Source organism: Cavia porcellus, unplaced genomic scaffold (assembly GCF_034190915.1).
Source record: "Cavia porcellus strain 051 isolate PalLab524CR breed Dunkin Hartley unplaced genomic scaffold, mCavPor4.1 scaffold_2, whole genome shotgun sequence".
NCBI classification, from domain to species: Eukaryota; Metazoa; Chordata; class Mammalia; order Rodentia; family Caviidae; genus Cavia; species Cavia porcellus.
Window position 1 is genome coordinate 35,816,264 of NW_026947485.1, and position 22,880 is coordinate 35,839,143.

Below are 22,880 nucleotides of genomic sequence, written 5' to 3' on the forward strand. Positions count from 1 at the left end.
TGTGTTAATCCGTCTCCATATGTCAGTTGACTACATGCATCTTGGATATAGGAAATACTTTCTTGTTTACTCAGCAGATGTCTACTTACACACCTAATATATGCCAGACCATGGTCTTGTGCCAGAGATACCCAAATAAAGAAAATGAACTCATCATGAAACTTAAATACAATTAAACACCAGTTTTATGCATGGTATGGAAAGGTTGTAGTATGGGAAACAATCAGTTAGCAGAGAAAATGGGATTTAAGGGCCCAAAAGTAAGCATGAAGTTGTATGGAGAAGGAAGGCTCATATAATGTGGGCATTTGGGAAGAGGCTTATAGTGATAAGGAGACAAGTTAGTCTCAAAGCCCTGAGATAGGGTTATGCTGGGAGTGTTTAGAAGTACATAGAGTTTGTTAATTGAAGAGCACTCTGACAGCTACATTAGGCATAAGTTGAAGCAAGGGAGAATTGGTGAAAAGTTAGTTCAGAAATGATTTGGGCCAGGATGCTAGCAGTAAAAATAATGACATGTGGTTGGATACTTCAAAGATAGAGGCAAGAAGATTTGCTTGATGGTTTTGAAAATGATTAAAAGGAAGAAAGACTTAAAGCTACTTTAGGAATATAGTGTTTATAACTAGAAGGATAGATTTTCCAATGAGGGAGATTACTGAGATATGGATTAAGATGTGGGTGGTAGAGGAAATCAGGAGTTTGATTTTGGGTATCAGTGTGAGGCCTTTCTTTATATATGCAGGTAGAGATGTTGACTAGCCATAAAGTGGAATATTATAGAGCAGAAGCCAGCAATTTTTCTTGAAAGGGCCAGATAGTAAATATTTTAGGATTTATAGACCACATTTGTTCTCTGTCACAGCTTTTCAACTCTTCCTTTGTAATGGCAAACACTGCCAATATGTGAATGAATGTGACTGTGTACATACTGAAGTTTAAATTTCATATAATTTTCACATCACAAAAATTTTTAACAATATTTTTTCATTTATTCATGGGTCTGTATAAAAATAGGTGTTGGTCTTGATTTGACCCACAAGTGATAGTCTACAGAAGTCTCATTTAGACCCAAGGCTCTGACATCAAAGGGCTTACATTAAAATTCCTAAAGTGGTACCTGGTATGTAACTTGGAGCATCTTATTTAGTCTCAGTTTCCTTAACTGTAGAATGAAGATATAATTATGTAATAGTACCCAGCCCATGGTAATTACTTATTCTGTAAGCTTACCTGTAAATTTCCAGCATACTGTTAAGTGAGTAAATAAAAGGGTGAACATTCCTAACATGGTTTACCTAGTACCTCCTTTGTCCTCACCTGGTGACAGTCTTCTTTGCCATTGAGCTTTGCTATGTTAGTTACTTTATGAATTCATCACTGATTACTGCATTGAAAAATACTCTTCCATTTCTGTGGCTCTACCAGTTTGAGAGAGACTGTTAAGTAGTTTGTACAAGTTACTAAGAGGATGTGTTTGTGGCAGATTAACCTTATTTCCTCAGCAAGTAAAGATTTGTTTTTGGCAGAAAGTAGAAATGTAGTAGAAGGTACAGTAAATACAATACAATGAGATTTAGTTATTATGATTAATGTATTTTTTTATAGGTAATATTTTTTCCACTTTTGAAGATCAGGCTTGAAAGTATTTACTTATAAATTTAAACTGAAAACTGAGACCTGCAAATAAATTTATAATCCTGAGTTTGAATTATCGTACTACTGCTGGGTAACAACCCCATATTTGGTTATACAATCAAAAAAGCATTACATTTGACAATTACAGGGTATGGTTTTGTCACTAAATCTCTTGTGATCTAGGGTTTTTCACCATAAAATGAGAATAAATACCCTATTCTTTACTTTTGTGGGTTATTGGCTAGCTACATTAAATGGTATTTACAAAACTTCTTGAAAATTGCCAAAGATTTAATAAATAAGCATTGTTGCATGACCAAATATCTACTTACTTTCACTGTGTACAAGATCTTAAGAATCATAAAATTACTTTGGCGTTATTGGGTCTTCTCATGTCTTCTGCCCATTTCTATAAAGTCTTGGATTTATTTCTTACTAGCTTTTCTATAGTACCTAAGATAAATTTTGTTCAGTTGGTTTCATGTTGCAGTATTTTAGATAATTAGTTTTCTAACTGTGTAGCATTTTCTAGACTAAATACAAAAAGATTTTAAAGGAATTTTTCTCTTACAGCAATAAAAAAAAAAATTTCTCTTTATGTCAGTAAAGGTATAGTGCCTAACCATTTCTCTTAGGATTTCTGAACATACTTTGTGTCCAAAAGTACACTGTAATGGATCCAGTAGTACATTGTGTGGTGTAAGAAAACAATAATAGGGGCTGGGGATTTAGGTCAGCAGCATGGCGCAAAATCATGAGTTTGATCCCTGATACCCACCCCTCCCCCAAAAAAAGAAAAAAAAGAGAAAAACTATGTTAGCATTCACTTTCAGAATTATCTGCTTGCTATGAAATACAAGTTACTGTGGTTTAAGCTAAAAGTAGATATAGATTCTTACCTTTTTTTAACCAAATGAAGTGATAAAGGCTTCAAATCAATACCAGTAGCATATCATTGATGAAGCAGGGTAATGGCAAGTCTTTCATGGAGTCATTCAAAGGATGATCCCTGAGGTAGCCTTACTTTCTGCCCATCAATAGATTAACAATAGATTACTCATATACTTTTTGATGAATTTATCATATTGCTTCAACTATCCATTTTCATTGACTTGATATAAATGTCTTTTGCAAATCTGAATGAAATTTTACAAAGCATATAAGCACACTAAGTCCTGTAATACATCTTGATTTTTTTATTGGATCTATTTCAATAAACTATCAGACAATTCTCATGTATCAGTATAGCTTTCTTCTTCCAGTTATTATATTGCTGAGATAATTTTCTCTTTTGACTAATTTATAACATATCATAAGTGTAATTTAACTAGACATCATTTTGACTCCTTTTAGAATTGGTATTCAAAAGCAGTAACTTTACTGTAAAGAAAGGTCAAAGCCATTTGAAAAGATCTGCAGGTCGTTATTTCCTAGTCAGTCAAATATTGCTAACTCCTCAAACAGCATTGCCCTATATGTGAAAGTAAACTTTTTTTATCTTTAAAAATATTAGAGGTGTCACATATAAGTGTGTGGCATGAAACAACTTGGAGAGTTTTAATTCTTACTAGTTAGTGTAAGAGATCTGAAGAACATCAATTCCTGGTTGGTAGTTTGGTGAGAGGAAGCCAGGAGGAACCTATAAAGAGAAGACTTTGAAATGTTCTCAAGGAACCTTCTCCAAGTTCCTCAGGGAATTCTGTTTTTTTTCTTTCTTTCCAACTTTATATTAAAGTATACTTAACAAATAGTCTATAATACTTTTATCATTCTCTTTATGATAACATATATTTTTAACTGTGGTGTGTTTTTATCTTTCAAACTTGAAGGCAGAGCTTATTTTCTTATTTCTGTATTTTTTACAGTTTATACATAGTACCATGGGAGCACAGAGAATGAAACTTAGATTTACTAAGGTTATACCATAAAGTTATGTCTGCATAGTGTACATTTTTTAAAATATACACAATATGTTTATTTTTTCATTAATTAGTTAAATTAATAATTTAAGTATCCTATGTGAAGCGCAAGTTTAACTGAGTATTTTGATATTACTTATAATATCATAGTTATTATAGTATATAGTAAGCATTTACATTGTGTTAGACACTTTGCATGGATTATTACATTTTATTCTCACAAACAACTTCATGAAGCTGTCCTATTCTATTAAGATCCCAAAATTTAAAGTAACTTGCCCAAAAATCCATAGCCAAAATGTGATAGATCTGGATTTGAGACAACTTTATCTCCTAAGCTTTTAGCTATCAGCACTGTTTTTAGTATGTATCAATTCTTAGATCTGTATTTAAGAAGTTAAGTCATGTTGACTGTAGTGTTCTCAGTATGCTGTTAAAAGCCCCGCGCTTCTAATACAATATTTTAGAACATTATAACTGTTAAAACTTGATTATTAATACCTCATAAACCGAAAATGTTAAGTATTGAGAAGTATAATTTTCTCCCCAGATTTGGTACTTCCCAGGGAAAGTGACCAAATGGGAATAAATCATGTCTTATTACTTAGCAATTTATTGTAATGTCTGGTTGTACTTTATTCAGTTTGAAATAAGAAATTAACAATCATTTGAGTACTTTGAAAAATTTTTGAGGTGCTCATTCATTTGCTAATACTTTTGTGTTGTTACTATAGGATAGTTATCTTATTCTATGTTCCAGCTAGAAATCAAACTTTCTTTTACTTTTGCTAAATTGCATTAAATGTTCTTTCATTAGAGTCTGCATTGTATGCCTGCTCATTAGAAAAATGAGAATTTTCCTAGTAGTCTGCTGGTCTTGTGGGGAAGAAAAGTAAAGCACCTCAGCTGGAGTCCAAGAAGATCAAATCTACTTTCTGCCAGGGTTACTCCAAGAAGGCCTGTGTCTCCCCAGGACATGTTAAAGATTTGACCTCTTTGAGGACTGATGTGTTTTGCATGTGTAACTTTTCAATTATAAACTGGAATTAATTTGCTCTCCTGAATCCACTTTGCTTTTGGCCTACCTATAGATGGTGGGGTTTGACACAGTATGAAAGAAGATATAAAGCCCTATTGGCATGGGGATCTGAGAGAGATCAGAGAACTTAATGAGGTAGTTATAATGTTCAGATTAACCTGGTCATACGACATGTATCACTCTCAGTTTACAGACTCCTGGAATTTAGCAGCTGAATGCGTACACCTTGTAATAAACCCTCTAGAATTCAGAGGAAGAGTGAATTGTGCAAGCTGGGCAAAGAGAGTAATGCAGGGGTAGGGGATTTAGCTCAGTGGTATAAGCACCTGCCTGGCAAGTGCACGGTTTCAGTCCCTGGTACCAAATGAAAAAAGAAAGAAAGAGTAACACAAAAAGAATGGCAAAGTATAAATTTTCATATAGAAGAAAAGTATACAAACAATGTGGTCACCATTGGAGAGAATAATTAAATTCTAAGGTCATGCTTAACATCAAATGAGCACTTTTTACAAATCTCACTATGATGGCTGACATTGTCTATCTGTTGAATCTTATATTTATGCTCCTCTATATTATTTACATTTTAGTTGCTCAACTTCTTTGTCAGTTAGTGTCTGTTTCTCTGTCTGTAAGACATGGTAGGAGTGATAATACCATCAATAGTAATAAAAAGAAATGGCAATAGCACGTTTTTTTCAATCCAACATATTCCTTATAGTGAGAAATTATTGTGTATTTTTACTACAAGATGAAGCCTGTCACTATGAAATATTTCAGTAAGTGACTTTGATTTATAACAGGGTAGAATCACAGTTGGGACAGTAACATCTAAGATACTGAATTATAGGCAATCATTTTGGGGAAGTTTGGGTATTAAGATAATTTAATAATATGGAGTGTATGATTAAAAAAACAACTTTGACCCCTCCCCACAAAGTGGTTTCTAAACACTAAACCATTTGTCAATGATGTTAGGTCACAGTAGTAACTTGTATTGATCTTTCAATATGAGACAGAAGATTTAATACAGCAGTTAAAAGCAAAACTTTCTGGTACATATACCTGTGTAGGTTATTCAGGTTTGTACTTGCAAACCTAGAGATGCATTATTCCTTTGATGCTTGGGTTTTGTATGGGTTTCCTCATTCATGTTAAAATCAGGACAGAGTATCTGTGGTTTCTATACCGAGAGTTGCAGAAAAACATGAGAAGTTTTCTGGTTCAGAGATTTAGACACTGAAGGCAATAGAAACCAAAGTCACTTGTAATGACATTACAAGCAATAGAGTCCAATAAAGCTGCTTGGCACCTGTATGTTGAATTAATCTCATTTTTTATTATTAACAAATAATGATAGTTCAAATAAATACATTTGGATATTGCTAGAGAGAAAAATTAATAAGACTTACTATCACTATATTTTTTTGTTAATGTAACTGATACAGCTACTTAGCTACAAAGAGTAAACCATTTTGCATTCTTACCTACTTTCCAAAAGCAGGTTTATTATTAGGTATTTTCAAAGGTAGAAGCAACTTTGATACCCCGACCCCATTTCATTCTCTGGGAAAAAAAATCAATACAGTTTAGTAGATATGGGGGTCTTATCTTTAATTCATTATTCAGCAAATCCTCCAAGTGCATTGGTTTTTCTGCTAACCTCTCTGAAATTTCAAATGGGAAATGTAGTTTGGGTAACCTTGAATTGCTTTTTAAATCTGGCTTTAGGCATATGAGATAGACTTTCTTCTGGGGTGAGCTTTAAGAATGCATCCTGTTAGAGGAAAGATTTGCGAATCATGGGATCAGCACTTAATTTGGGGCTCTATTTACCATGTTGGTTGTCAAGGAGTATTAACCTTAAGGTAAGATGAGAACATGGTGTACAAAACTGTGAGCTGATGGCACACAGTACACCAGGTATTAAATAGCATTATCCATCCTGCTTGCTACAGTAAATAGGATTTCACTATTATGATGTGTCAGGGCTTTCAGTGAAATCAAATTTACAAGACACTAAACTGCCATCCTCTCTGCTGAGCAGCTTTATTCTGGGATCTTGCTTTCATATAAATCCTGTTGGTAGGAAATACTTGTACCAATTGTGCATGGAAATTATAATTTAATGATCTCTTCCTTTTCTCTATTCAGGGATTAGAATGGACCACTGTGCTTTGCAGTGATAGCCCCAGGGCTCTGAAAAAGAGATACTACAGAGTTCAGCTTTAAAGCCCAGTATTGCCTCTTTGTGCTTATAATGATCTTAAGTACGAGAGCCAACAATGTGCGTTACTTGCTTTCTCAACTCCATGCTTTCCTTACCTTTTGAAACTCTGTACCAAGAAATAATCTGATTCTGTTTATCATAATTTTTAAATGGTATGCCACTTAAATATGTAAAGACACAGTAAGAGATAAAGCATTGTGAATTTCAGCGAAAATTAATTCATTTTGATGATTCTCCAGATCTTGGGGAGGCTCAGCAAGGTGGTTACTTGAAAAACAATACCCCCCTTCCTTTCTTTGGAATTCTTTTTGCTATTGATAAGAATATTGCAGTCTGGAAGTCAATGTGTTTCCTTTGTATGAGATGAAAATTAGGATAAATCTTTTGAATTTTCTTCACTTTGAATTTCAAAATTAACAATTGTTTTGCTTCTTGATATCTTGTTTATTTATAAACTTTAAATGTACTCCATTTATGCAGACCAGCCAATGCTTACTTCCCTGTTTTGCTGACTGAAGACTTGAAATACATGAGTATTGAATTTTTTTTAAAGGAAATTGCAGGGCTTGTTTCCAGTCCTACTTTTATGTTCAGACCATGAGACAGCTGTGCCTCTGTAAAGGATTACACTCTCACTCATTAGCCTCAGTTAGAAAGATACGTTCCGTCATTAAACCACACGCAAATAATATTAGTTTATAACACCATCCAGTGACAAGTGCCCAGATCTGAACTTGTTATATAAAGCAGGTTTTCACAATAAAGTCAGTACTTGATAAAGGTAATCCAAATCGGATTAGGCAACTGAGACTAAAATAAGATTTTGACATTGGTCATTCTTATCAGAATTTGAAAGAGCTAGAGAAAATATTTACCATTCACAAACACATTTATTAATCTCCTACAGTGAGCCAAGTACAGTACACAGACATAGTAACATAGAAATGACACAGTTGCCCATGGACATTCGTTGACCTGGTGAGTCTGTGAAAACTATATCAGGCTATTGGCAGAAGCAGAAATGTTTTGTGAAGAGGATCTGTTACCTTTGTCCTTTAAAGATCAAAAGATCACAGGATTTAGAGAGGAATTTATTGGATTAGAATGACCCACCAGATTAAATTCTTAGATGAGGGGCTAGTGGCATAAGCATAAGCATCTGCTTGGCAAATCAAGGTCCTGACCCACCCCCCCCCCAAATAATAATGAATTTTCAGAGAGCTAGACATCATGTTAATTACTGAGAAGTGTAGATTTAATATACACAGCAGTCTAGTGCAGACTGATGTGGAAAGAAAGCTCTTCAGCTCATTCTTAGATTCTATTCAGATCATGTGTTTTGATGAGGAAGCACATTGCTTCTGAATTGATGAGTACTATGCAAACTCCAGACTTTTTGCTAATTTCAATTAGATGTATAATCTCCCAAAATAAAAGCAAGTGAATTATAGTGTAAAAAAAATTTCTTAGCTAAAGAGCCAGTGCCTCAAATAACTCTTTGAAAATAAATTTTAAAGAAGTGAGATTTTAGCTCAGTGTTAGAGTACTTGTCTGTTATGCATGAGGTTATGGTTCAGTGACTGATACTGCCCAAATCAATCAGTCAATCAGTAATACAATAAACATTGAAAATATAGGTTTCATGAAGACCAGAACTATTTTCCCTTTGTACACTGTGATAGTATCTGATACATAGTAGGTGTTGGATTAAATTTTTCAATTAGTGTCTTTAATAGGGAGTGAGATAGATTCCAAGGCCAAATAATTTTGAAGAATTCTAGGTTTAACTCAGGTGAGTAGATTTCTTTATTTTAAGGCCTTCTCAGAATTTATATACTTTCAGAGCTTCCAAGGTGAAGATACTGCATACTGTGTTTGAGCATTATAGTCAACCCACAGAATGTTTTTCTTTCCAAAATCATTCATCAATTAATCCCATTACATCATCTGAGATTGATGTTCCCTGCATAATACCAGTATACTCATGTTGTTTCAGTCCTCGATTTATGTTCTGTGTTATAAAGGTAGAGAGAAGTGATGGAATTCCATTGACAGAATTTCCAGTCTGAAGGCTTCTAAGGTCCTGCATTACAGATGTGAAAAGGAGACCTGGCTGAGGATTGTAAAACTCCTATAGTATGTACTGTGTCTCTCTCACTCTGATTCTCTTCAGAATCCTTAAAGAGTCTTTGAGAAAATTACAGCTCATAATTAGTATCTCATTTTTGCATTTACTTCAACATTTCTGAGGAAACACTGTGTTTCTCTAGTCTCCTCAGAGTAGGGAGCAATGGGTAGTGGGATTTTACCAAACCTTCTCATATCAGGTTTCAGAATCCGGCCCATAAACCCAAGAGGTAGATGCTATTTTCTGAAGACTAAGGAATGGATGGGAGCTGCAGGATGCCACCAGACATCAAGAGTCTCAAAAAGAATTTTCTTCTCTTTCATGAAATGATGTAGGAAGTCATCAAACTGGATAATACTTAATTATCTCTGCATTTCTGTACAAATACTCCCACTATGTTGCCAAGAAATAGAATCAGCAGAGTGAACAAAAGATACATCATCATCTTCTATTCCCCAAAGGCTGCAAAACTGTGAACCTTTAGAGATTTGCTGGCATAGGCCAGAGGGTTCTTTCAGCAGTTTGGCTCATCATGGCTAGTGGCCATTTGTATTGTCATTTAACTTACCTTTAGACAAAGTTTAGAACTAGACCTCAGAGAGAACATGACAGGCTCTCTGAGACCTGTCTGTTCCCACTGTATCCACACCCGTGGCTTGATGTTTAGCTCACAGTAAGTGTTGATGACTATTTATTGAATAAATGAAAGTGTTTCAGCAGGTCACAAACATCTCAGGTAGTTTGTAGATGGTTCTGGCAGGTATTTGTCAATCCATAAGGATCCTGCTTCCACTGTGCTGTCAGTACATATCTTTTTAATGAGAAATTAGACATCACTTTTTGATTAAACTTAAATAACCTACATCATATCATCTAAGTGATGTCTTTATTAACTTTTAGATGACCTGGAGGAAGGGTAGAGTCAATTTTATTCATAAACCCAATCCTAAGTGCAATGTCTAAATTCATGTATTATCCCAGTACTTGGCTTTAGTTGAAATTTTAGACATCCTTGTTGTTCCTAGACTGTTGAGCAAGAAACACAATATCATCAGCAGTATCATTAGAATGACTTAGGTTAAATATTCCTTATCTGAAATGTTTGGCACCCTTCTCTGAAATGCTTGGATTTTTTAAATTTTGAAATAGTTACATATACATGTTGAGATATCTTAGAGATGGGACGCAGGTCTAAACACAGAATTAGTTATTAGTTTATTTGTGTGTGTGTGTGTGTGTGTGTGTGTGTGTGTACATATATATATATATAAAGGTAGTTTTACATACAGTATTTTTAGTGCATCTGCATTTTAATTTTGACCTATAACACGAAGTAAGTTGTGGAGTTTTCCACTTGTGGAATCATGTCCATACTTAGAGTGTTTCTAATTTTGAAGCATTTTGAATTTTTGGATTAAGGATGCTCAACCTATACCATCTATTGAGGGATTAGCATAGACCAAGGGCTGTTTGAAATGATTTGACCCAATATTGTACTTGATCCCCAAGGTAAACCTTTGGGACAAGGTGTTTTCTTTCCTGTGCACCTAGCCTCTTTTTAATTTTGTTGGTGAGGTTCAGAAACATTGAATAACTTGCCTTAGGTTTTCCAGCCAGCATAGCTATGTCTCTGTCTTCCTGCCCACTAATAACAGCCTCTTATGCTGTGAACACTGGTGGATAATAAAGCTCCCATGGGGCTTTTCCATCATTTATTTATTATGCATTTCCAAGTACTTCCCCAGTATCATGCCTCTGCTTTGCTTTTATGAAGATTTTTTTCCTGGAGGTAAGCATAATATTTCTTGTGTAGAGCTACTACAGTAAAGTAACCAGCGTTTCAGGCAAGTATCCCCTAACAGCATTTATTTACTTAGCTTCTTCAAGCTAAGCATCTTAGTAATGCACAGTAACTGTTACTAGTAACAAATAGCAAGTATCCTTTTAATAGTGGATGATGTTTACAGTGCAGGAAAATTAAACGAGCCTTGCTATAAGACGTGATGACATTATCGAACACAGTAACTAGTATGACTGTGGTACATGGGCTAAAGTAACAGAGATGCTGAGAATAAAAATGAAAGAAGAAAAGGCCTGTAAATTAGATCTTCGTCTTCTGAGGGCATAAAGAGAGGAAAGAAGCTAGTTTCCTGTAGTAAAAGAAATAAACATAAGTTTATAAACAAGCTAGCTCAACCTTGGTAATGGTGCTGAAACTTTGTATGATGGCAGCTAACTAGAATATCTATGAAGTAGCCCTTGACCATGGTGTCCGCAGCAGTCCAGCATGCTTAGACTTCTGTTTAGATTGTATTGTACATATGGAATCTTGGAAACTTGCAAATTTAGAGTATTGCCACACAAAGATGAGTTTACTGTCACTTTCTTAACACTAAATTTATCTTGTTTTAACTCTGTAGTTTCAGACCAATGATATTTCTCCTATATTTGAACTATTTGAACCACAACTTCAGAGCTCTGTCTCAGAATTAATTCTAATGATTAATAGGCTCAGTGAATGAATATGCCACTCAGTCATTCCCAAATTTAACCTTCCTTGATTTTAGATTCTTTTCCATATACTGCTGCAGGGTTTTTCAGTGGGAAATCCCCAAGCTTGCTTTCTCTCTTCATTATTCAAGCTCATACCCACTTATTAGGGAATGTTATATACCTACTTTGTGCTCAGGTATCCTGCAGCATAGTTGTGTTTGTACATGGAGTGAATAAATCAGGCACAGTTTACCTCCAGTGTCTCATTATTCCTCTTTGCCTGTTACTGCTACTTAATGTTAACATTTCTAGGATATACAACATAGTTTTCACCTTGCCTAGATGGACTGCACATAACAAAAGGTGAAGAGCGAAAGTAGCAATGAGAATAGAAAAGTTCAAGGCTGAGAATCTCCTTGGATAGGCAGCCCACATGTTGAGATCTGTTTATTTATAGTATCATTGAGATGAAAGCATAACTAGAACTGCAATAAGTGCTTCTGTAGTTCAAAGAAAAATAGTACATGGTAAGTTGGGAACTGTCTATTCTCTCATGGTGCAATAGCTCTAAACTGTAGAAATTTGGCAAACATCACTAGAACTATTTGTTGTCAATAGTATGTAATTAAAGATAGACACTGTCATTTTTCTGTTGGGTACATTAAAAAATTATATTATGTGTCATTTGGATTTGACCCTGAACTCATTTCTGAAAAGAATAATGCCAGAAAGATAAAAAGAGAATTTTAGTCTATGTAAAGGCTAACATTATATAAAGTAACTGAATTTATAGAAATATCAGTTATGCTCTAGCAATTTGAAGGTAATTATGCAAAAGATAGTTTTTCAGTGAATATTACTTTAGAAGTGGTGGCCAAGTGGAAGCAGTGAATGTGATGAAATTCTGAGTTTCAAGGGTTGCCAGACAACAAAACAAGATTGCTGATATTTCAAAGCCTTTCTTGACTGACATTTAAAACCAGTATTGAAAAAACAACCTGGATAATATGTTAATGAAATGGAATTTGTTACAGACACAAAAGTTTACTGCTTTTTTAAACTTAACATCTATTTGTATATTTTTTTACAGATATACTTTTTTGAGACAAGGAAACAAACCTAGAGACTTGAATACTGGTTTTATATGGTTGGCCAAGGCAATGATGGTGCTGTTTACCTTTGTTATTGTCTCATCAAATAGGTTCTCAGTGAGAGAATGAGCACTTAACTGGTTGGAGATGTGGTGGCCCTCCCAGACATTGCAGAGATGATTTAAAATAATGAGTACTTTGAGGATTGTTCGGTTTTATGAAAATAATTAAATTTCAGTTGTTTTGTTTCTATGATGAACAGGCATACAATATCATCTTTGAACAATTGTATTACCGTATTTGAAATTTTCAGTTGAACTCAACTGATTTGTTTTATCAGAAGAAAGTAGTTTGTTGGTTCATTCCAGTTGACAGTTTCCAGAGACCTATAGAAGGATAAAGCAGTGATTCTCAAGGTCTCATCTCGATTACTTCATAATTACTTGTACCTTTGATAGTTAGGAATAACCCTGGACTTAAGAATTTTAGGAGATATGCTTAGGTGATTCTAGAATATACTATCATGTGGGGGACAACTCCCCCCACAATATTTCTAAATATAATAACATCAATGACAAGGGAATATCGATTTAAGTATTAAACTTCCTACTTATCATCCTGTTTGTCTTCAGAAACACTCTATAACCTGTTTGACTCTCATATTTCTCATCAACAGAATGGTCTTCATGCTATACTCCCTTGGAAGTGTGGAAATTAAAGTATTATATGTGAATCTATATGAATATTAAATTGGGCTAAATATCAGCTGTTGCTATCAGCTGTAGTATCTAGGTTGATCTTAGGGAAAAGAAAAAGCCATACAAGAATAGGAGTTGACCGGGGAAATATAAGTTGAATACTGTTTGAAGTACTTATTTATTATATTGAAATATTACTGGTAGTTTGAATTACTGACTCAAATGAAGAGCAATTTTGGTGATACAAGAAGAAAAACTTTAAAACCTACAATTATGTCTATGTGTAATTGCTCAGTGTTTTCAGACTTCTTTAATGTACATCATTTTATATGATAAGATGAGAGTTCTCTTGTAGGTATTTTCTTTCCAGTTTGCTAGATTTTATACATCAGCCATACTAGTCTAATATATTACTATATATAAGCATAAGTTTTTTCCTTTTTCCTCTATCAGTTGAACAGAGACTGGGAATAGTCTTTATCCTTTTTGTTGAATGAAATATAAGCCTGGCTAATGGATTGATAATTTACCAAAATCAAAATAAAAACAAAGAGAGCTATTAAGTTCTTTCTTCTCCATTTTTAAAATGTTTTATTCACTAAATTCTATGACATTATAACATTAGAGAGCTGCTTTTCCAGACCAACAAACAAGGCATGCGAGAAAGAAGATGCTGGGTTCTAGAGATTGTGACTGTGAAGTTTGGGGATAACCAGCAGGCAGGAAGTTGCTGTTCAGAGGCAATGCTGCACAAGTGGTCATTTGCTGATGTGCTGTGAGCACATTTACTTGTAGTTTTTGCTTTTTGTTTTAATATTCTAATGGAAGTCTCCAATTTAGGAAATCATTGCAGCACCAGGATGTATGTTTTTCACTGTATTTGGACCAATCTTGGAGAGATTTTTTTTTTTTTGTCTTCCACATTATCCACTCAAAAGGAAGAGATGGCAGGAAGGAGTAAGCATGAAAGCATGGGTAAGGTCACTCAGGTTGTGGTGAGCAGCAGCGAGAGGAGGTGGTGAAAGACCCAGAGTGCTTCTTCCATGCCAGCCACTGTTCTTCTAATGAGGTTGTGCATAGGTAAGAGTATTCCTTGTTTAAAAGAGCTTTTCTTGAAAAAACGAGACTTTTATTTTGGATTATATTCCTGAAGGATAGAAAATATTTCTGGAATCATGGGTGCAAGAAAGTGTTGGTAGGATGGTGATACTAATATTATAAATTTCATTTCTACTGAAAAGAATTCTAGGTCAGACATAATTCTGGAACATATCATCATTTTGTGCAAGAGACTATTAAAAGTTAACCAAGGAGCAAAATCATACTTTTAATTATAAAACTAAGGCCCTTGTTGGCCAGCTCAGAAATAAATCATTAGTATACTGTTACATTTTTTGACAATAATACCTTTTGTGACTAATTTCTTTAAAAGGCATCTTATTTAATATCAATTTAAATTTAATTATAATTTAATTTAACTGAAAGTTGACTAAAAGAACTCTACAAGCAATAACCATCTAAATAGGTCTTTCTGTATGAATCTCTTAACATCTTTCTCAAGTAATTGAAATTAATTTTTACATTTCTTCCACAACTTTCTGATTTTACTGTGCCTGCATCTCACACACACACACACACACACACACACACACACACACACTAACTAATATTTGTTGGGTACCTTCAGTTATCTTTCATATACACAAGTGATGTATATATTTTTACTTCCTTGGATGAAAGTATATTTTAATAACTAAAATATGCAGTTGTTACATTATAAATTAAGGACTAAACTCAGATTTTCAGCTGAGGATATGTGTCTTTTTATTTGAATATGATATAGTGTCAAGATAAAGGGATAAGCAACTATTTCAATTTGGTTTTTGTTCTCATTTTGTTCATATTTTGTACCTAAAATACATATAAGGCACAAAATATGGTAAAATACCTAACTTGCCAGTTTGAAACCCACATTGCAGTTAAAAATTTTCTCTTATCCTATTTTATATAATTTACTTTCTGAGTCTGCTATTACCAAAGAAAATCATTTTTCTTTTGAGAAAATGATCTCTTTTAAAGTTTATCCACATAGCAGAATAGGATATTAGTAGGTATTTCTTTTTGTCTTATACTGTTCATCATTTATTTATTCTAAAATCAGGAATAGCAATAAAATACTGTATGTTTATGGTAAGTATTTTAGGTAACTGAATTCCAGTTGATACTTACAAATAGACTAAGGAGAGAGAAATATTTGCTGATTTCAGGCAAGGAGTGAAATATAAATCCTAAAATATATTCTTGTAAACCTGCCTTGTATATTTCTCTCAAGTTTTATTGATTTCAAAATAAATTTTCTCCAGTTTTTGAACTCTTACGAGATTTAGAATACTTTAAATGATTTGAATTTTTTCAAACATTTAAAACAATATTACTTTAACAATGTTTTTATTAAATTTTAGTTATACCCTTACTTGCTAACAAGTTAGCACTTTTATCAAAGGTTTCTTTATTGTAATTTATAATTTTTTTGCTTTATTTGTCACCAGTAGCTCTTTACCAGGCTTAATCACTCATTTTAAAAATAATCATTTAGAATTTCTTATGGCAGGCTTCATTTTAGGTTCTTGTGATATAATAGAGTAAAACAGGGGGAAAAAGCTCTCCTGTTTCATAAAGTTATAGACTATTAATGCAAGGCAGTCAATAACACATATACTTTATGCTGAGCCAGGGTGAATTCCATGAAGAGAAATAACTCATGATGATATGAAAATGGGGATAGGGTAAGAAAAGGATGATACTTTATATAGACCGACCTCTGATGAGGTGCTGCTTGAGTAGGGACCTAAACGAGCAAGGCTTACATATGGACATCTACACACAAGGCTTCTGTCAAGTCCTGCTGAACACTAGTTGACGCTGTCTCTTGCACTGACTGACTCTATGCCATTGATTGCTCTAGTGTATTCTTCACACTCTTTTCAAAAAGTGCCAGTTTGCTTTTCAAGTATAGTATCTCTCTTGCCAACCCCAGCAGACGGTGCTTTTTTTGGTGTGTACTTTGTTAGCAGATCTTTTCTATTTGAGTTCAAATGGCACTCTGATTTCAAGAGTGACTATACTCCTTTTTTTTTTCCCCCTGGAGGAATAGTAAATGGGCACTTAGAATTCAATAAGCGAACATTGAAGTTTTTTTAAAATATTCTTTATCAAGTGAAAATGCACCTTTGATTTTTCCCTGTGACTTTCCTCAAGCCTTCCCCAAACCTAAGTCAACATTAATAATCTCACTAAGATATTTGAAATGAAGAATAACATTTATATTGTGAGCTTAACCACATGCCAGTACTGCAGTACTATGTTATTTCATTTAGCCTTTTCCAACTGTTTAGGGTGTATCCTCATCTTATAGATGAGTAGAGTGAAGCACGTTAATAGTTTGTACTTTATCCAAGGTCATAGAGGTGGCAAGCAGTAAAGCCAGAATTTAAAGGTTGGCAGTGCAAGTCTACATTCTCAACTTTTACATTGTGTGAACTTAATGAAAGGTTAGAATGGGGATGGGATTGCATTACACAGAAAAAAAATTGAGTTTTGCTCTGATACACAAATATGTCTTGATAAACCTTGGGCAAAAGTTTTTCCTCTAATTCTACCTATAAATTAGAAATAGCTTGTCTGCAAGATTTGAGTTATTTAGAGGAAAGTGTCTCTATAAACACCTAGCTACATGGTGTCACTGATCTGATTTGTAAAGATAATTTTATTAGTGTATATGTTCTTTCTTATTGTCAAGGTGACAATTAGATATGTGCAACATTTTAAGCAATATTGTATCAGAAAGACTGGTGTTTTATAATGTGTTACGATACAAAAGCAAAAAACCAGAAATTTATTTTTTGTTTTGTTATAAGCAATACCTAGCACAATACTAAGTGATCCTATACTACCTTGTTGAACTGAGAGCTAAAGTCCCAAAAGTTACAGTTGAGTCAAGGCTGGACTAGGGCACCTGCTGGAGGTGTTAGCCGGTGGCTGATAACCTCGGAAAACTATACATTGATTTATTGACTCTGCTTATTGTCAATAATAAAAGAACATGAAAAAACTGATTTGAGGGAAATGAAACTACGGGCTAAGCAAGAAAAAGAAAGAAATGTTTAAAAAATAATGAAGAAAGCTGTGCTCTAAGAAAGGGGTGAGTTACACAGACTGAAATGCCCTACATCTCAATGTAGAAAAATACCCATAGTGACTGCTGGGCCAGAGTCTGTAGTTGACCCTCTAAATGACTTTACTTTCCTTCAGGTCTGATTCTCTCAAGATAAGGGTAGTGAATGTCTAAAACAAGGACCCTGAGACCAAGAAGGATTGACTAGCTTGTCCAAAGTCACACCTTGCTGAAAAAGTCTTCAGCTTGCATTTTAAGATATGCTAGATTCCTGGTCTCCTCATCACTGTAAGTGTTTCAGGCAGAATGACAGTGATCATTTGTCAGGGATACTGCAGAGGCACTTGAAAAAGCATTCAAATACCTTTAAGGTCCCTTGCAATTTAAAATTCTACAATTCACGTTTGCTTTATAGCTTTAGTTAAGACAGTGTTCTTAGCTTCCTATAGAAATGGTTTTTTAAAGCATTTTGCTGTATTTGCCATTTAAAATAACAATTAACTTTCCTTTTCAGATATAACATACCATGCATACTATTCATTTTTAATACTTTACCTGCTAATAGCCACAATTTCAGTTATATATGAAGTAGTAGTTTGGTAAATAATGCCATATAGTTCCTCGCTAAACCAAAAGCTTAAACAAGCTTCTTGCTGCAGAGACCCTTATTTTCCTGGCTGTCAACCTGAATGATATTTTAATTTTTCTGCCCTTAGAAAACTTCAGTCTCTTATCCAGTAGATAAATGAGCAAACCCCCAGGAAATCCAGCAGATTGTTTGTGTTTGCCAATGCAATAAATGCAGAAGCTAATAAATGTCTACTTTCATCAGGAGGAGGCGTGTAATAAGTAAATGATGAGAAAAAGAATTCAGGGAAACAAATGATCAATCCAATCTAAGATGACAAACAATTTCTTAATAACTTGGCCTCTAGTTGGAGAGAAGGTTTTCACTAGTCAGAATGGCTGTTGAAACTAAACCTAGCACAGGGGCATTTGCATCCACCTGCTGATGGATTTGGTCTGGTTACATTTGGGTCACAGTGAGCAATAAGCCAAGATTCAAACACTGCCTGCTTGTTGCATGCTTTTTTTGTTCTCAATTTCTGTAAGTCGGTGCTTGGAAGAGGAATCATTTCAGGGCCTAAATCATATTGCTTACCCCAGATCCATTTGTAACTCATATTTATCTTTTTAATATAGACCTTTTTCAAGAGTAAAAAATCCAGTTTCTTTCCTTGAGATGTGCTCAGACCACAGGGATATGCAAAAACCTTTTTCCTGTGGGGGTGAATATGCCATTTAAACACCTTTATAGACTGCAGTTCCCTAAATTTTGGTGACTGCCTTCGTGGGAACTCAGAGGTCAGTATGCTTTGTCCCTCAGGGATGGATGCATTTTTGCTTATTGGTCTTACTTCAGAGAACTTGTACTCATGATAGGCAAAATGCATAGTATAATTAAAACGGAGTAAATGAGACAGGCTTTGAGGAGAAAAAAGAGTTGCAAACCACATGGGAGATGTGAGAGAGCTACACCATGCCAGAATGAAAGATCATTCATTGAGATGCATTTTGTTATCACCCTTTTGTGGGATCTTTCTAAGAATATTTCTCAGAAAAGTCATGTAGGAAAGATTGGCTACCAAATACTAGCCATTTTCAGGGACAGATTTTCATGAATATTTCTAGAAGACTATCAAGCTTGCTTATTGTGTCCTCCATAATTATCTTTGTACCACCCACCCTGCCTCATCCTGTTTTGTTTGTTTTAAGAAATATGACACATTTTGGTGTATTCGGAACAATCTGAATTAATGAATTTCTGCAGTTTAGGGGTGACATTTTTAGATGATACTAGTAGAGCTTAGGGTCATAGTGCAGAGAAATGCTAATGAGGATCACAAAGAAGCTGGATGGGGTGATACTGCAGTGCTTTTAGTGTACTTGGCAGCATATGAAATGTACCTTAGAGATTCAGGAGCCCTACACAGTGCTTTCTGAGGGAGAGCCATTATATCTGCAAGCTAAGACTTTTCAATGTGCTTCTATTCACATGCATATTTCTATGCCAAATCTTTTAAAAGGCCTTTCCTTTGAAATACAAAAAGATAAACACATCTTTGAAATGGATTAGGTGATCTCTTTGCTACTTTTGAAATCTTTTTCCATTTACTATCTGAGATTTTTAACCCTTAAATTAAAACTGATTTATCTCTTTACCTATGTGGTTTTATGTGCATTGCTAGCATTTGTGTAAAACTTGAGATTTGTATCATTTGCATTGGATATTTTGCTTGGATATTTATTGCACCTCATTCTTACGTGATTATTAAGAAATAAATACAGGACCTACATAGATAAAGAAAAGAATAAATTTGTAAAGTACCCAGTAGGGCACCATCTGTTGCTTTATTTTGTTGTTGTTGTTATTGTCCATATATCTTTTAAATTTTTTAGATTCATTTATTGGTACTTTTTAGATATACAAGATGATGACATTCGTCATATGGAATTTGTACCTGTACATGATACATCTTGATTCTTCTTTTTTCCCTTTTCCCTCTTTCTTTGGTCCCTCTTCCCCATCTTGCTTACAAAAGCTTTGTTTCCAATTTTCTATTCCCTTTTTTCCTTTCCCCTTTCCTTCTTTCCCCCTCCCCCCTTAGTTCCCTTCCAATTTGAACATTTTCTTCCTGTTTCCCAATATCTTTCATACATGAAAAAGTATGTGGAAACAAGAACCTATAGGATTCCTCATTTCTAAGCAAACTTAAGAGCAAGAGTTGAAACTGTGGGGATATGTGTGCAACTTGCTTAAACATACTGTTATGTTCCTGGTAGGGAAAATGAAGACTACAGCCCCAGCTATACTTCCTACTTGGCTGGTTTTTATCACAAAATACAAAGAATGAAAATATAGATAGAAAATATTGATTGAGTCTGGACAGTATTTGCTATTATGAAGCCCAGGTTTCTTGCTGCTTCCCAGTAGTTTCAACTTTTGCTCTTACATTTACTTGGAAATGAAGAATCCTGTATATTCTGGTTTCCAGGTAGCTTTCCATATGAATATTACCTCCCAGTGGGTTAGAAGCACGCAAATTGAATCACTTTTTAAAAAAAAAATCCCTTCACTTACTGGTACTTTACTCTGTAAGCAATTAGATGTCAGTTGAGTAAATAAAGAATTGAGTATTGATCTACTTAACAAGTAACAGAATTTCAGATATACCAAGACTAGGATTTTAACCTTCATAATTTAAAGCAAGTTTGTCCTGTACTCACTTTTTGAAAAATCAATCCCAACCTTCATCTGTGTTGTTCTTATGAATAGATACAATGTTGCATATGGAAATGCTAGAATTTTGCTGTATTTGTTTTTACAAGAGAGGTAATACAGTTTGGAACCTCATAACAAACTTGTAATTGTCCTTATTCTTTAAATCTATTCACCAAGTGCTAAAACAAAAGAATTTAAACTTTTCTTGTCTCCTTTCCCATCTCTGTGAGAAGAAAGAAAAACCTTAAAAACCTCCTGCCATTCCATATATATTATTTATTTTAGCTGATTTCTGTGGTTGAATATTTGATTTTCATTTTTCAATATTATGAACTCTATGATGAACAGTTTTTAGGTATAACTTATACACATCCACAATTATCTCATATTACTAGAAATGAAACTTTTGAGTTAGGATATACATTATAGAAAGGCATTAGAAATTTAAATTGTTTGAATTTATACACTGGTAGCAAATTCTGAGGGAACTCCTTGCCTCCTATATCTGTAAAAAGTTGGGGGGAAAGCAAAAATAGCAGATTTGGTAGGTACAGAATGAAATGATTTCACCAATCTTTGGCTCACAAATTTTTCAAATTCTACATTAAGGACAATTCTACAACAAGGATGTCTTAAATAACTGTATTCATCTCCAGTCCCCAATTAGAAGGCTTAAAACAGTGGCATTTTTTTGTAAGCTAAAATTTCTGTTTAGAAAATAATGAAATTCTTTTTACACTGGTTGGGCTGAATAGTTTTTCTCCTACTTAGACCTCTGATATTGTTCATTGGTGGTGACAGAATTAGATTCACAAATGAGAAGCTGTCATGGGTGATAATTCTATGCCTGTTGCCTGTACCAGTTCCAAGGCTTTATTAAATATAGATGTTATGTAAGATTCTAAGACTTTATTGAAAATAAGTATTAAATATATGCATTAAAGGATGAACACTATATTTCTTAATGAGTAAAACAGATTAAGTAATGTTATTTGTATCATCTTTATAGTGATACAATACTCTTAAGCATAATGATGAAATTATCTTTCAAGCTCAGATGTTCTTTGCTTGTATACATCATCAGGGCAGCTTCTCATTAAGCCTGTAGCCCATAACTCTGCTGAGGTCAGTCAGAATTTCCTCACCTTATTCACTTAGTGAGATATGCACAGTCTGGGATCAGAGTTTGTCTGTAGCACTCACCCTTCATGAGAACTGCTTATTTTCTGTGATGCCAAAAGGGTATTACTTCTGAGTAGATAGGTATGATGCAGTTTCAAATTCCTGCATAGCTAGTTCCAAGAAGCAAAGCAACCAGCTATATCATGTCTGCAAAAGTGTCCAAAGATTTGCTCAATTTTCAAGAAAGATCTTAACTAGACTCCCTGAAATAGAATGTGTATTGGTTGAGCCTTTATGAAATGTCTCTGTCTCATCTTCTTAGAGATAGCTGATGAATCGTATCCGTAAAAGTCTGATTCTAGAGAGAAGAGAGCAGAAAGCATGCTTTGTCTTGGCCTCTCCTACTCTTTCATCTTTTTTCTTCTCTAACACGGATTCCAGTTTTACTCTACATACTTATCTCCCGCTTTGGGAGGAATTCTTTTTGCTCCTGTCTTTTGATTCTGGGTGGTTTTTTAAGAAAATTTAATTGTTAGTAAGCCAAAGTGTGACAAATAGTTACTCAGGGTTTCTCTCTTGGATTTCATGGAAACACTCTCAGAGGTCTTCTAGTTATTTTAATTAGAATATTTTAAATTTGTGGGTTTGATTCTGTGGTTAACATATTTACGGTTAGTGGAATACCTTACAAGTCTGAGAAACATCCTATTGGATGACAAGATTTACTGCTTCCCTTAACATTTGCAAATAAAGAGCTCTTAAAGACTAACAAGAATACGAAACTGAGGCCAGTTCTCCCTGTATGCTACAAAGAGAATTGTTAGTTCTTGACTTTTCTTTCCCCACTAGCTTTTCATGGTAACTATAGCTTTAGATTGGTTTCCAGAGGCTGGAAACTATATGAAATGTATAAGTTAAGGTTATCAAAATGAGCATATTTTGTAAATCCTTCAGCTCTTTAGTGTAAAACTGAGAATGAGCAGAGTTCGACAGTTGTTGGTAAATGAGCTAATGTTTACCTGCATCTTCTGCAGTTAAGTATTGTCATTTTAAATTTCCTTTTAGCCC

The 22,880-nt window shown here is 34.3% G+C and overlaps 1 protein-coding gene across 3 annotated transcripts in view; it reads left to right on the top strand.

Annotated features, from left to right (window-relative positions):
- Chchd3 (coiled-coil-helix-coiled-coil-helix domain containing 3) overlaps nt 1-22,880 on the top strand; it is a 269,090-nt gene that overhangs the window by 171,049 nt on the left and 75,161 nt on the right. The window lies entirely within an intron of this gene.